Below are 13925 nucleotides of genomic sequence, written 5' to 3' on the forward strand. Positions count from 1 at the left end.
CGGCTGGTCGCTTAACACCCCGCGTGCCGGCTACGTCCATTCATTTCTATGGGAGCGTGCTGTTCGGAACGGCTGTTCCGAACAGTGTTCGCTACGGCTGTTCCGAACAGTGTTCGCTCATCTCTACTATCTATGTGTTCCTCTATACCGGGACTGCGGACACAATGGCCGCCACTGTAGTATCCCATGGACCTAAACACCAGAAGAAAATTGTTGTCAAAGTGGGGGGAGTCAAAACTTACCAGTGACCTCAAAAGTATTCCTGGGTCAATACGGGAGCACCAATGACAAATTTTGGTGCAGATTTTCTTCTAAACATAAACCCAAGGAAATCGTTGATTCTTAAAATTTGCCGGTAGTCTGTAGCCATAGATATATGGGATATAGGAGTTTATGTTTTTGGATTGTTTTTATTTACTTTTATGTATCTTAGGGAAAGGAGGAGGATTTCAATTTTTTTAAAAAAGCTAACTTTTTTTTTTTTAGCTAATTAATATTACCAAAAACTGGATCACCCCTTTAACCACTTCAGTACCGGGCCAATTTGTGATCCAGGACCAGACACATATTACATTTTGCGGTTTTGAGGGCTGTAACATTTTTCCCGTATGTCTCAGTCAACTAATGTTTTCGTCTTTCTCCGGGGACACATAGGGCTTTATTTTTATGTTGTTTTTATTTTCAAATGTGTTTTAATTTTTTTATATCCGGGAAAATATAAAGATAATAGGAGGGAAATTGTGTCTGGTTTTCAATTTATTATTTTTTATTTAATAACACAGTGTCACTGAAAAACTTTATAAAATAGTTTTTCCTCTCCGTTACAGTAATTTTTATTTTGTATGGTGTCGTTGGGGGTGGGGCTATAACCTTTAATAACGGCGTTTTATTAGCGTATTATTAATTTATTTATTTTCTTTTCTTTTTTAAAAACTTTTTTATTATATTTTTATTTTATTTTTTTTCCAGATTGTGTCCCCATAAGGTGATAAGAGACCTTTGGGGACATCTGATCACTTTTTTTTTTGGTATTGGAGGCTGGTTTCCCCTATAACTGGGGCTGGTACATTTAACCTCAGTTGCAGGAGAAATACAGACTCCTACATGCTGTATACACAGTATACAGAGCTCATCTGGGTCCTGTAGGACCCAGTAGCTCTTGTAAGACGCTGCTCCCGGCGGATCCCGTGACCGCCTGGGTCAGAGAGCGGCCGCATCATGGCGGCGCCCATAGCCGTGTATACAGCACTCAATGAGCACTGTATACACAGCGATCGAGATGGCAGGGAAGGGAATAAACCTTCCCTGCCATCTCTGTGGGAGCTCTGGCTGAAGTTACAGCCGGCTCCCAGCTTCAGTATCTGCACGATCTCTGTGCAGCTACTGTGTTCTGATTGGATGTACAAGTACATCCTGTCAGAACTAGGCAACCACTTCCCGGACGTATATAGTCTATGGGTGGTCCGGAAGTGGTTAAGAAAAAGCTAAATAAACCCTGATCATGTGACCCGCAATTGTGACATTGAAAAATAAAGCTCGTGACACAAATGCTAAGCCCTTGTATTGCTGTCGGCAGAAAAATTGAAAACTTATAAAGTTTGTAAAGTTTAGATTGAGGGAACAAAAAAAAAAAACGTGTGGGTTTTAATGTCCAAACCAGGAGGTGTCCTTAAAAATCTTGGGAAAAGTCTGTGACGAATCCACAAACTTTACACGACTCCTTGCCTCCATGTCTTTTTTTTATTTTAAAATTTGGGAAAATAATTGAATTTTTCTTTATTTAATTTTTTTTTTAATCTGGGCTTACGGTATTTTTTTTAATACATTTAATTCTTGATTTATTTTTTTTTTAAATACAACATCCATCCTTTTTCACAAAAGATATTTTAGCAGACTACCCCCCTATGACCTGAGCAGGGATTGCAGAGATCAGATCAATATACTGTATATACTCGAGTATAAGCCGACCTGAATATAAGCCGAGGCCCCTAATTTTACTACAAAAAAACTGGGAAAACTTATTGACTCGAGTATAAGCCGAAGGGGGGGGGGGGGGGATGCAGCAGCTACTGGAAAATTTCAAAAATGAAAATGTTCGGAGTTTTTGGGTGCAGTAGTTGCTGGGTGATGGGGGAGGGGAGGGGGTGTTTTGGTTGTCTGTCTGCCCCTTCCCTGAGCTTGAGGACTGGGTTTATTTCCCCCACTTGGAATTCAGTCTGGCTGAATATAGGGGATCTGCAGTGCTCCTATTAACCCCTTCCTGACGGAAGAGGAGCACTGCAGATCCCCTATATTCAGTAGACACAGGGAGACCTCATGTGTATGTGTATCAGTCATTTTCTACTTTTATATGTATTCTAGGGAAAGGAGGGATTTACAACTTTTACTTTTTTAATTATTTTTTTTTTTGCACTATTTTATGAGAGATTCTATACATTGATATTGTGGCTGGTCATAGACGACCCCCCCCCCCTCACTCTCCTAAAAAAAAATTAAAAAAAAAATTCTTTTTTGCTGACTCGAGTATAAGCCGAGGGGGGCTTTTTCAGCACAAAAACTGGGCTGAAAAATTCGGTTTATACTCGAGTATATACGGTGTAAGAAAGTATTTAATACATTTTGCAATAAGTTGTGGAAAAACAAAATAATAATCTGCAACCAACTACAACGAGCAATAAGAAAACAAACAGAAAAAATTAGTTGCTCACGCGTCCGTTCCAGTGATTCAGTGCTGGCTCTGCCCCAGATCCCCTGCTCTGTGATTACATGTAGCCGCCATGTGTTAACATTTAAGATTCCACAATTTTATTTTTTTTTTTTAATTTTGTGCTTTTCTGTTTTTACTCATTAAAAAAGACTTTCCTACACTACAAAATCATCTGTATGATGGTGCGAGGTCTCCTGCTCACCGATGGGCCGGTTATCACTTGTATCCTTGTACAGAGACACCTTGGATTATTATTCCGGTAGTTACCACGCGCCTAGGCCGAGGTGTCAGTGCTGGTCAGTGTGTGTTCTAGTGGTTGGGAAAACAACTAAGTGCAATGACAGCAAGAGGTGGATGGAGGAGACCTCGGCACGGACAGATCCTCAAAGTGAAAGATTAGACCATAGTGACCCCGTACTGAAAGTGACATCACATCCCAAGCCTAGGGAGGCAGCAGTGTGGACACGACCATCAGAACACACTTGTATGACATTGGGCTACGAGCCAGACGGCCATCTACTGGTGTTCTATTGACCTCACTCCACTGCTCTCAAAGGCTATCAGGGTGCACAGTAATGGAGGCTGAATGGAGGTCTATCCTCTTTAGTGAGGAGTCCTGGAATGGAGGTCTATCCTCTTCAGTGATGTGTCCTGGAATGGAGGTCTATCCTCTATAATGAGCAGTCCTGGAATGGAGGTCTATCCTCTACAATGATGAGTCGTAGAATGGAGGTCTATCCTCTTCAGTGAGGAGTCCTGGAATTTAGGTCTATCCTCTATAGTGAGGAGTCCTAGAATGGAGGTCTATCCTCTACAGTGATGTGTCCTGGAATGGAGGTCTATCCTCTACAATGATGAGTCGTAGAATGGAGGTCTATCCTCTACAATGATGAGTCGTAGAATGGAGGTCTATCCTCTTTGGTGATGAGTCCTGGAATGGAGGTCTATCCTCTTCAGTGAGGAGTCCTGGAATTTAGGTCTATCCTCTATAGTGATGAGTCCTGGAATGGAGGTCTATCCTCTACAATGATGAGTCGTAGAATGGAGGTCTATCCTCTACAATGATGAGTCGTAGAATGGAGGTCTATCCTCTTTGGTGATGAGTCCTGGAATGGAGGTCTATCCTCTATAGTGATGAGTCCTGGAATGGCGGTCTATCCTCTATAGTGATGTGTCCTGGAATGGAGGTCTATCCTCTACAATGATGAGTCGTAGAATGGAGGTCTATCCTCTACAACAGGGGTAGGGAACGTACGGCTCTCCAGCTGTTGCAAAACTACAACTCCCAGCATGCATACTTGCTCTGCTGTTCTTGGAACTCCCATTAAAGTGAATGGAGCATGCTGGGAGTTGTAGTTTCACAGCAGCTGGAGAGCCGAAGGTTCCCTACCCCTGCTCTACAATGATGAGTCGTAGAATGGAGGTCTATCCTCTTCAGTGATGAGTCCTAGAATGGAGGTCTATCCTCTTCAGTGATGAGTCCTGGAATGGAGGTCTATCCTCTACAATGATGAGTCGTAGAATGGAGGTCTATCCTCTTCAGTGATGTGTCCTGGAATGGAGGTCTATCCTCTATAGTGAGGAGTCCTGGAATGGAGGTCTATCCTCTATAGTGATGTGTCCTGGAATGGAGGTCTATCCTCTTCAGTGATGTGTCCTGGAATGGAGGTCTATCCTCTTCAGTGATGTGTCCTGGAATGGAGGTCTATCCTTTTCAGTGATGTGTCCTGGAATGGAGGTCTATCCTCTATAGTGAGGAGTCCTGGAATGGAGGTCTATCCTCTTCAGTGATGTGTCCTGGAATGGAGGTCTATCCTCTACAGTGATGAGTCCTAGAATGGAGGTCTATCCTCTTCAGTGATGTGTCCTGGAATGGAGGTCTATCCTTTTCAGTGATGTGTCCTGGAATGGAGGTCTATCCTCTATAGTGAGGAGTCCTGGAATGGAGGTCTATCCTCTACAATGATGAGTCGTAGAATGGAGGTCTATCCTCTTCAGTGATGAGTCCTAGAATGGAGGTCTATCCTCTTCAGTGATGTGTCCTGGAATGTAGGTCTATCCTCTATAGTGAGGAGTCCTGGAATGGAGGTCTATCCTCTATAGTGATGTGTCCTGGAATGGAGTTCTATCCTCTTCAGTGATGTGTCCTGGAATGGAGGTCTATCCTCTTCAGTGATGTGTCCTGGAATGGAGGTCTATCCTTTTCAGTGATGTGTCCTGGAATGGAGGTCTATCCTCTATAGTGAGGAGTCCTGGAATGGAGGTCTATCCTCTTCAGTGATGTGTCCTGGAATGGAGGTCTATCCTCTACAGTGATGAGTCCTAGAATGGAGGTCTATCCTCTTCAGTGATGTGTCCTGGAATGGAGGTCTATCCTCTATAGTGAGGAGTCCTGGAATGGAGGTCTATCCTCTATAGTGATGTGTCCTGGAATGGAGGTCTATCCTCTTCAGTGATGTGTCCTGGAATGGAGGTCTATCCTCTTCAGTGATGTGTCCTGGAATGGAGGTCTATCCTTTTCAGTGATGTGTCCTGGAATGGAGGTCTATCCTCTGTAGTGAGGAGTCCTGGAATGGAGGTCTATCCTCTACAGTGATGAGTCCTAGAATGGAGGTCTATCCTCTTCAGTGATGTGTCCTGGAATGGAGGTCTATCCTTTTCAGTGATGTGTCCTGGAATGGAGGTCTATCCTCTATAGTGAGGAGTCCTGGAATGGAGGTCTATCCTCTTCAGTGATGTGTCCTGGAATGGAGGTCTATCCTTTTCAGTGATGTGTCCTGGAATGGAGGTCTATCCTCTATAGTGAGGAGTCCTGGAATGGAGGTCTATCCTCTATAGTGATGAGTCCTGGAATGGAGGTCTATCCTCTTCAGTGATGTGTCCTGAAATGGAGGTCTATCCTCTTCAGTGATGTGTCCTGGAATGGAGGTCTATCCTCTTCAGTGATGTGTCCTGGAATGGAGGTCTATCCTCTATAGTGAGGAGTCCTGGAATGGAGGTCTATCCTCTTCAGTGATGTGTCCTGGAATGGAGGTCTATCCTCTACAGTGATGTGTCCTGGAATGGAGGTCTATCCTCTTCAGTGAGGATTCCTGGAATGGAGGTCTATCCTCTTCAGTGATGTGTCCTGGAATGGAGGTCTATCTTCTTCAGTGATGTGTCCTGGAATGGAGGTCTATCCTCTATAGTGAGGAGTCCTGGAATGGAGGTCTATCCTCTTCAGTGATGTGTCCTGGAATGGAGGTCTATCCTCTTCAGTGATGTGTCCTGGAATGGAGGTCTATCCTCTATAGTGAGGAGTCCTGGAATGGAGGTCTATCCTCTACAGTGATGTGTCCTGGAATGGAGGTCTATCCTCTTCAGTGAGGATTCCTGGAATGGAGGTCTATCCTCTTCAGTGATGTGTCCTGGAATGGAGGTCTATCCTCTTCAGTGATGTGTCCTGGAATGGAGGTCTATCCTCTTCAGTGATGTGTCCTGGAATGGAGGTCTATCCTCTACAGTGAGGAGTCCTGGAATGGAGGTCTATCCTCTATAGTGAGGAGTCCTGGAATGGAGGTCTATCCTCTACAGTGAGGAGTCCTGGAATGGAGGTCTATCCTCTTCAGTGATGTGTCCTGGAATGGAGGTCTATCCTCTTCAGTGATGTGTCCTGGAATGGAGGTCTATCCTTTTCAGTGATGTGTCCTGGAATGGAGGTCTATCTTCTTCAGTGATGAGTCCTGGAATGGAGGTCTATCTTCTTCAGTGATGAGTCCTGGAATGGAGGTCTATCCTCTATAGTGAGGAGTCCTGGAATGGAGGTCTATCCTCTATAGTGAGGAGTCCTGGAATGGAGGTCTATCCTCTACAGTGATGGGTCCTGGAATGGAGGTCTATCCTCTACAGTGATGAGTCCTGGAATGGAGGTCTATCCTCTATGGTGATGAGTCCTGGAATGGAGGTCTATCCTGCCATAGTGAGGAGTCCTGGAATAGAGGTCTATCCTCTATAGTGAGTAGTCCTGGAATGGAGGTCTATCCTCTACAGTGATGTGTCCTGGAATGGAGGTCTATCTTCTTCAGTGATGTGTCCTGGAATGGAGGTCTATCCTCTACAGTGATGTGTCCTGGAATGGAGGTCTATCCTCTTCGGTGATGAATCCTACAATGACGGTCTATCCTCTACAGTTCCGCGTTTGTCTTGGTAATACACTTGATTGCAATAATTGGTCTGGAGGCAACATCATGAAGATGCCTTCACAACAGAAGTCACACCAAGACTTTTCCAAATGCCAAGACTTTTTCTTCTTGGTGTTGCAGTGTGTTGAGGAGTACATGGTGCTTTGTGTGAACGCCTCCCTAACTCATTATCTTCCTGTTATTCTGCAGTTTTTGTCTTGTTTACACTTCTCCAGTCGCCTCTTTATGGAGACCCTCCCTGCCGAGTCAGCCAAGACATTTGCTAATGAGTTTTTCCAGCAGGTGATAGGGTGGTCAGGATGCAATACTGTAAAACGACCACTAGGTGTCTGCCGGAGGACATAGAAATGTGTCCAGCAGCTGTAGCCTACTGACAGCAGGGTCACACCCCTTCCAAAAGTATCCCCTTTTCAGGCTCGGTCAGACCCCCCTCACTCAGCAGGCAGGAGAGTCACAAGGTAAGCGTGCTGATATTTTAGGATCTTAAGATTTGTTTTGGGTTTTTTTCTACAAAAAGTTCTGCAACTTTTTAAAATTCTTGATTTTTTTTTTTAACTTTTATATTACAAGATTCTAATCTGTCCCATTTTTTAATGACTTGTATGTGATTCCGGTCCACATGATTCTGACTTATTTGTAGGAAATTTTTGCAAATTTTTTTCAATGTGATTTGTAAAATCAGATTTTTTTTCCTCTTGTTTTTGGCTCGGGGTTTGTGGGTGCAGCGAGGTGACTGGACTGTATATCTGTTACCTCTTGGAACGTAGATGTCTGTCTGGTAATGGTAACGCTATAGGGGGGCCTGGTGCCAGAAATATCCCACTTTAGGGTCCCCCGACGGCTCCTCACCATATTTGTGTGCGGCTCAGACCTTGCACGTTGTTACGCTGGTGCAGACCTCACAGCTGGGGTTGATATTCCTGGGCTACAGAGCTTGCATTCTATTTAATGCATTTACAATATATACATATATATATATATATATATTTAGCATGGTCTAGTCAGCAGATATCAAACTTCTGGGACTTGTAGTTCTGCAAATCCTTCCCTGTTATCCAGTGCATGCATGGTGTAAATCCCGAGCACAGCGCTGTCTTTACAGCAGAGATCCCTATGGGGCAAGCAGGCAGGTCCCGGGGCAGCTGCTGTGTTGTCTTACAGATTTAAGGGCCTTGCATGGGGGATTATTTTTAACAAGGGCCCCTCAGGGATCGTGCAGGCAGACAGGTGGTTATATATATTAGGGAAGGAGGAGGGGGGGGGGTTGCCTGCACTTCTGGTAGGAAATAATGTGTGGGCAGAAAAGTTTGGCTGCTCCTTGTGAGGAACCCGCAATTTTTGTCTGTTACTCTGGTCTCGGAGATAAGACTAATTTTTTTTTTTGTGAATGTCTCCACCTGACTTGTATTGGGACGTATCGCATGGCTACTCCTGCCCCCCCCCCCCCCTTCACCAATGGGTACCTATGTTTTTTTGGAGATGTTTCTACCCACAGTTGTACAGTAGTCTTATCTATAAGAGGTTCGTAGTCACTGTCTGGAATGCAACAAAAAACAGGGTTATCCAACAAATATATCGCTTTTAAGTGCTGCTACTCTGTGCTATTGTTGTAGGAGGGGGCTACTGTACCCTATCACATGACCCATGTCCTTGTTTTTTGGCTTCATCACCTGAAACCTCTTGCAATGTGCTCTGTTTCTTTTACACATTGCCACTATTTGCTTGATACTCTGGTAGCTATAAAAAATAGTTCCCAGTCTACTTCCTTCTCCCTCTGGCAGCCAAAATTATCATCCTATGTCAGTCCCTTTGGCAGTTGTTTATAAAGTCCCCACTAAGTACCTAGTCAGTCTCCTTCTTTCTCTAGTAGCTTTATATATAGTCCCCATTGAGTTTCCCAATAAGCCCTCTTTCCTTTAGCAGTTGTAAATACAGTCCCTAGTACATTCCTAGTAAGTCTTCTTCCCCCTCTGCAAGTTAGAATATAGTCCCCAGTAAGTACGCAGTCAGTCTACTTCCCCCCTCTAATAGTTGTAGTCCCCATTGAGTTTCCACATTGGTCTTCTTTCCCTGCTGGTTCTTGTAAATATAGCCCCAAGTAAGTTTACAGTCAGTCTCCTTTCTCTTCTGGCAGCTATAAATATAGTCCCCAGTAAGTTTCTCAGTCAGTCTCCTTCCCTTCCGGCATCTATAAATGTAGTCTTTACTAAGTTCCCAGTCAGCCTCCTTCTCCCTCGGACGACTGAATATATATACTGCCAAGTAAGTTCCCAGTCAGTCTCTCGCCTCTGATAGCTGTAAATATAGTCCTCAGTAAGTTTCTCAGTCAATCTCCTTCTCACTTTGATACTGTAAATATTCTTCCAGGTAAGTTCTGAGTCAGTCTCCTTCCCCCTCTTATAGCCGTATATATATAATTCCCAGTAAATTCCGCAATTGGTCTCTTCCCCGTCTGGTAGCTGTATATAGTATAGTATATATAGTTTTGTTATGATCGATTTTCGCTTTGCTGGAGGATCGAAGCTCAGAAGCCTGTATCACTCATTTAAGGCTTAGATACATCTGCTCAATAGACAGTAGCTAGTACATATCACAAGCTTAGATACACAGTGGGTTTGATGTGCCGATCCATGTCAATAGTTTTAGGACAGGTTCTATCCTGTTCCGTGAATTTGGATGACTCTCTTTATGTTATCCAAGTGCATTCTGCTATAAAATGCCCCCCACCCCCAGCTTGTACACTCGGCCATTTACATTAGGCCTTAGATACTCCCTTCATCATCATAATGTCCCTACACATGATTATATAACATACAGTTGTAGTAATCCCACATTTGCCCTTAGGTCTGGGCAGCCTACAGGTCTTCCCCTTGTGGGGACGGGGTGGTAAAATGATTGAAAGGCAATGCTGTCCTTGTCACTGTGCCATCTTGTGTGTTGTAAATTCATCCTCACCCCCCTCCCCGGGAGGTGAACCTGGGGGCATTACTTAAATAACTTGCTCCCCGCAGTGCCCTAAGCTAACTGATGTCTCCCTCTGGGACCAAACAGCGCAAATCCTGGGATTTAGAGAGGAAATAGGAGGTTCCCAGGAGTCCTGACAGTGTCATACACTATGTTTTATAGATAGGTTTCTAGGAGCCCTGACAGTATTCTACACTATGTTTTATAGATAAGTTCCTAGGAGCCCTGACAGTATTCTACACTATGTTTTATAGATAGGTTTCTAGGAGCCCTGACAGTATTCTACACTATGTTTTATAGATAGGTTCCTAGGAGCCCTGACAGTATTATACACTATGTTTTATAGATAGGTTCCTAGGAGCCCTGACAGTGTTATACACTATGTTTTATAGATACAGTCCTATGAAAAAGTTTGGGCACCCCTATTAATCTTAATCATTTTTAGTTCTAAATATTTTGGTGTTTGCAGCAGCCATTTCAGTTTGATATATCTAATAACTGATGGACACAGTAATATTTCAGGATTGAAATGAGGTTTATTGTACTAACAGAAAATGTGCAATATGCATTACACCAAAATTTGACCGGTGCAAAAGTATGGGCACCCTTATCATTTTATTGATTTGAATACTCCTAACTACTTTTTACTTTTTACAAAATTGGTTTTGTAACCTCACTGAGCTTTGAATTTCATAGCCAGGTGTATCCAATTATAAGAAAAGGTATTTAAGGTGGCCAATTGCAAGTTGATCTCCTATTTGAATCTCCTCTGAAGAGTGGCATCATGGGCTACTCAAAACAACTCTCAAATGATCTGAAAACAAAGATTGTTCAACATAGTTGTTCAGGGGAAGGATACAAAAAGTTGTCTCAGAGATTTAACCTGTCAGTTTCCACTGTGAGGAACATAGTAAGGAAATGGAAGACCACAGGGACAGTTCTTGTTAAGTCCAGAAGTGGCAGGCCAAGAAAAATATCAGAAAGACAGAGAAGAAGAATGGTGAGAACAGTCAAGGACAATCCACAGACCACCTCCAAAGAGCTGCAGCATCATCTTGCTGCAGATGGTGTCACTGAGCATCGGTCAACAATACAGCGCACTTTGCACAAATAGAAGCTGTATGGGAGAGTGATGAGAAAGAAGCCGTTTCTGCAAGCACGCCACAAACAGAGTCGCCTGAGGTATGCAGAAGCACATTTGGACAAGGCAGCTTCATTTTGGAAGAAGTTCTTGTGGACTGATGAAACAAAGATTGAGTTGTTTGGTCATACAAAAAGGCGTTATGCATGGCGTCCAAAAAAAACAGCATTACAAGAAAAACACTTGCTACCCACTGTAAAATTTGGTGGAGGTTCCATCATGCTTTGGGGCTGTGTGGCCAATGCCGGCATCGGGAATCTTGTTAAAGTTGAGGGTCGCATGGATTCCACTCAGTATCAGCAGATTCTTCAGAATAATGTTCAAGAATCAGTGACGAAGTTGAAGTTACGCCGGGGATGGATATTTCAGCAAGACAATGATCCAAAACACCGCTCCAAATTGACTCAGGAATTCATGCAGAGGAACAATTACAATGTTCTGGAATGGCCATCCCAGTCCCCAGACCTGAATATCATTGAACATCTGTGGGATGATCTGAAGCGGGCTGTCCATGCTCGGCGACCATCAAACTTAACTGAACTTGAATTGTTTTGTAAAGAGGAATGGTCCAAAATACCTTCATCCAGGATCCAGGAACTGATTAAAAGCTACAGGAAGCGACTAGAGGCTGTTATCTTTGCAAAAGGAGGATCTACTAAATATTAATGTCACTTTTCTGTTGAGGTGCCCATACTTTTGCACAGGTCAAATTTTGGTTTAATGCATATTGCACATTTTCTGTTAGTACAATAAACCTCATTTCAATCCTGAAATATTACTGTGTCCATCAGTTATTAGATATATCAAACTGAAATGGCTGCTGCAAACACCAAAATATTTAGAACAAAAAATGATTAAGATTAATAGGGGTGCCCAAACTTTTTCATAGGACTGTAGGTTCCTAGGAGCCCTGACAGTGTTCTACACTATGTTTTATAGATAGGTTCTTAGGAGCCCTGACAGTGTTCTACACTATGTTTTATAGATAGGTTCCTAGGAGCCCTGACAGTGTTCTACACTATGTTTTATAGATAGGTTCTTAGGAGCCCTGACTGTGTCATACACTATGTTTTATAGATAGGTTCCTAGGAGCCCTGACAGTGTTCTACACTATGTTTTATAGATAGGTTCTTAGGAGCCCTGACAGTGTCATACACTATGTATTATAGATAGGTTCCTAGGAGCCCTGACAGTGTTCTACACTATGTTTTATAGATAGGTTCTTAGGAGCCCTGACAGTGTCATACACTATGTATTATAGATAGGTTCCTAGGAGCCCTGACTGTGTCATACACTATGTTTTATAGCTAGGTTCCTAGGAGCCCTGACAGTGTCATACACTATGTATTATAGATAGGTTCCTAGGAGCCCTGACTGTGTCATACACTATGTTTTATAGATAGGTTCCTAGGAGTCCTGACAGTGTTCTACACTATATTTTAAGCCAAGAAATCTTGGACCTGAGACATCCGAGCCCAAAAGAAATCGAATCTTGAGAGGTTCAGCCATCTTTACTCCTCACCTTCATCTTTTTGTCATGTTGCTCTGAACATTCCTAAACAATCTTTCAGTTTTTCTGAGGCGTCTTCCATAAAGGCGGGTACTTGACTGTACACTTAGATTGGTTTCCAAGCAGGACATCACCCAGATTATCACGTTGCCTCTGCCAGCAGCTTCTTCCTTTAGTGCCCCTGGTGCCATCTCCTCGGGTACGTAATGCACATACACCCACCTGTCCACATGCTGTAAAACACCTCCTACTAATAAATGAACCATGAGCGGCCATGACCCTGTCGCTGGTTCACCAGTTCAACTTTCTTAGCCATTACATCCCCGGAATACCTCCCATGACACTCTGCCCCATTCTACCTATATTATCCTTCTACGTAGTCACTCAGATCCTTCCACTTGCCCATTTTTCCTGTTTCTAACACATCAACTTCAAGAACTGACTGATATATCCCACCACTGGGAGGCGCCATTGTCACCAAATAATCTTTACCACTCAGTGGCCTATTGTTATGGCTGATTGGTGTCCGGCCGGACAGATTGCCAGTAGAGGAATGTTTGTTCACCTGACAGGCAGCTCTTATGGTTTCTTTGTCCACCATCTAGACACAGGGGGCGCCGTCATTACACCCCTTGTCTCTACCTGGACCATTAGCATAAAGAAATTTGATGTCCCAAGACCCATTACATGTGGTGCCATTGCCGTCCAGCCAAGATCAGCTTCATCAGCAGCGGAGTCATGAATGAGAACCCTACACTGTACAGACTGGAGCCGTATCCGCTATCGCCTCTCATCTAGGATCTGATTGGGATCTCACTACGCTTGGGTTGGAATCTCGAGGCCTCGTAGTGAGAGAATCAGTCCTGCTTGTGCTGTGGCGCTACACACTGCCCCCTGCTGGTGGGATGATGTGGGGCCCATCACATACAGTGTGTTCTCTGCACAGTACCACTTCCCCGGCTCAGTACTGGGTGTAATACATGCGGTGTATAGTTCCCTGTGCACAGTACCACTTCTCCTGACCTGTATACTAGGTGTACTACATGCGGTGTGTAGTTCCCCGTGCACAGTACCACTTCTCCTGACCTGTATACTGGGTGTACTACATGCGGTGTGTAGTTCCCCGTGCACAGTACCACTTCTCCTGACCTGTATACTGGGTGTACTACATGCGGTGTGTAGTTCCCCGTGCACAGTACCACTTCTCCTGACCTGTATACTGGGTGTACTATATGCGGTATACAGTTCCCTGTGCACAGTACCACTTCTCCTGACCTGTATACTGGGTGTACTATATGCGGTATACAGTTCCCTGTGCACAGTACCACTTCTCCTGACCTGTATATTGGGTGTACTATATGCGGTATACAGTTCCCTGTGCACAGTACCACTTCTCCTGACCTGTATACTGGGTGTACTATA

At 43.9% G+C, this 13925-nt stretch overlaps 1 protein-coding gene across 1 annotated transcript in view; it reads left to right on the top strand.

The window, feature by feature from the left end:
* Positions 1 to 7242: 7242 nt before the first annotated feature.
* Positions 7243 to 13925, top strand: part of TMOD4 (tropomodulin 4) — a 34144-nt gene continuing 27461 nt past the window's right edge. The window contains exon 1 of the mRNA XM_075283261.1: positions 7243 to 7346. The gene's annotated coding sequence lies outside the window, so the exon portion shown is untranslated. The remainder of the gene's footprint in view (positions 7347 to 13925) is intronic.

Source organism: Leptodactylus fuscus, chromosome 7 (genome assembly GCF_031893055.1).
Source record: "Leptodactylus fuscus isolate aLepFus1 chromosome 7, aLepFus1.hap2, whole genome shotgun sequence".
NCBI classification, from domain to species: Eukaryota; Metazoa; Chordata; class Amphibia; order Anura; family Leptodactylidae; genus Leptodactylus; species Leptodactylus fuscus.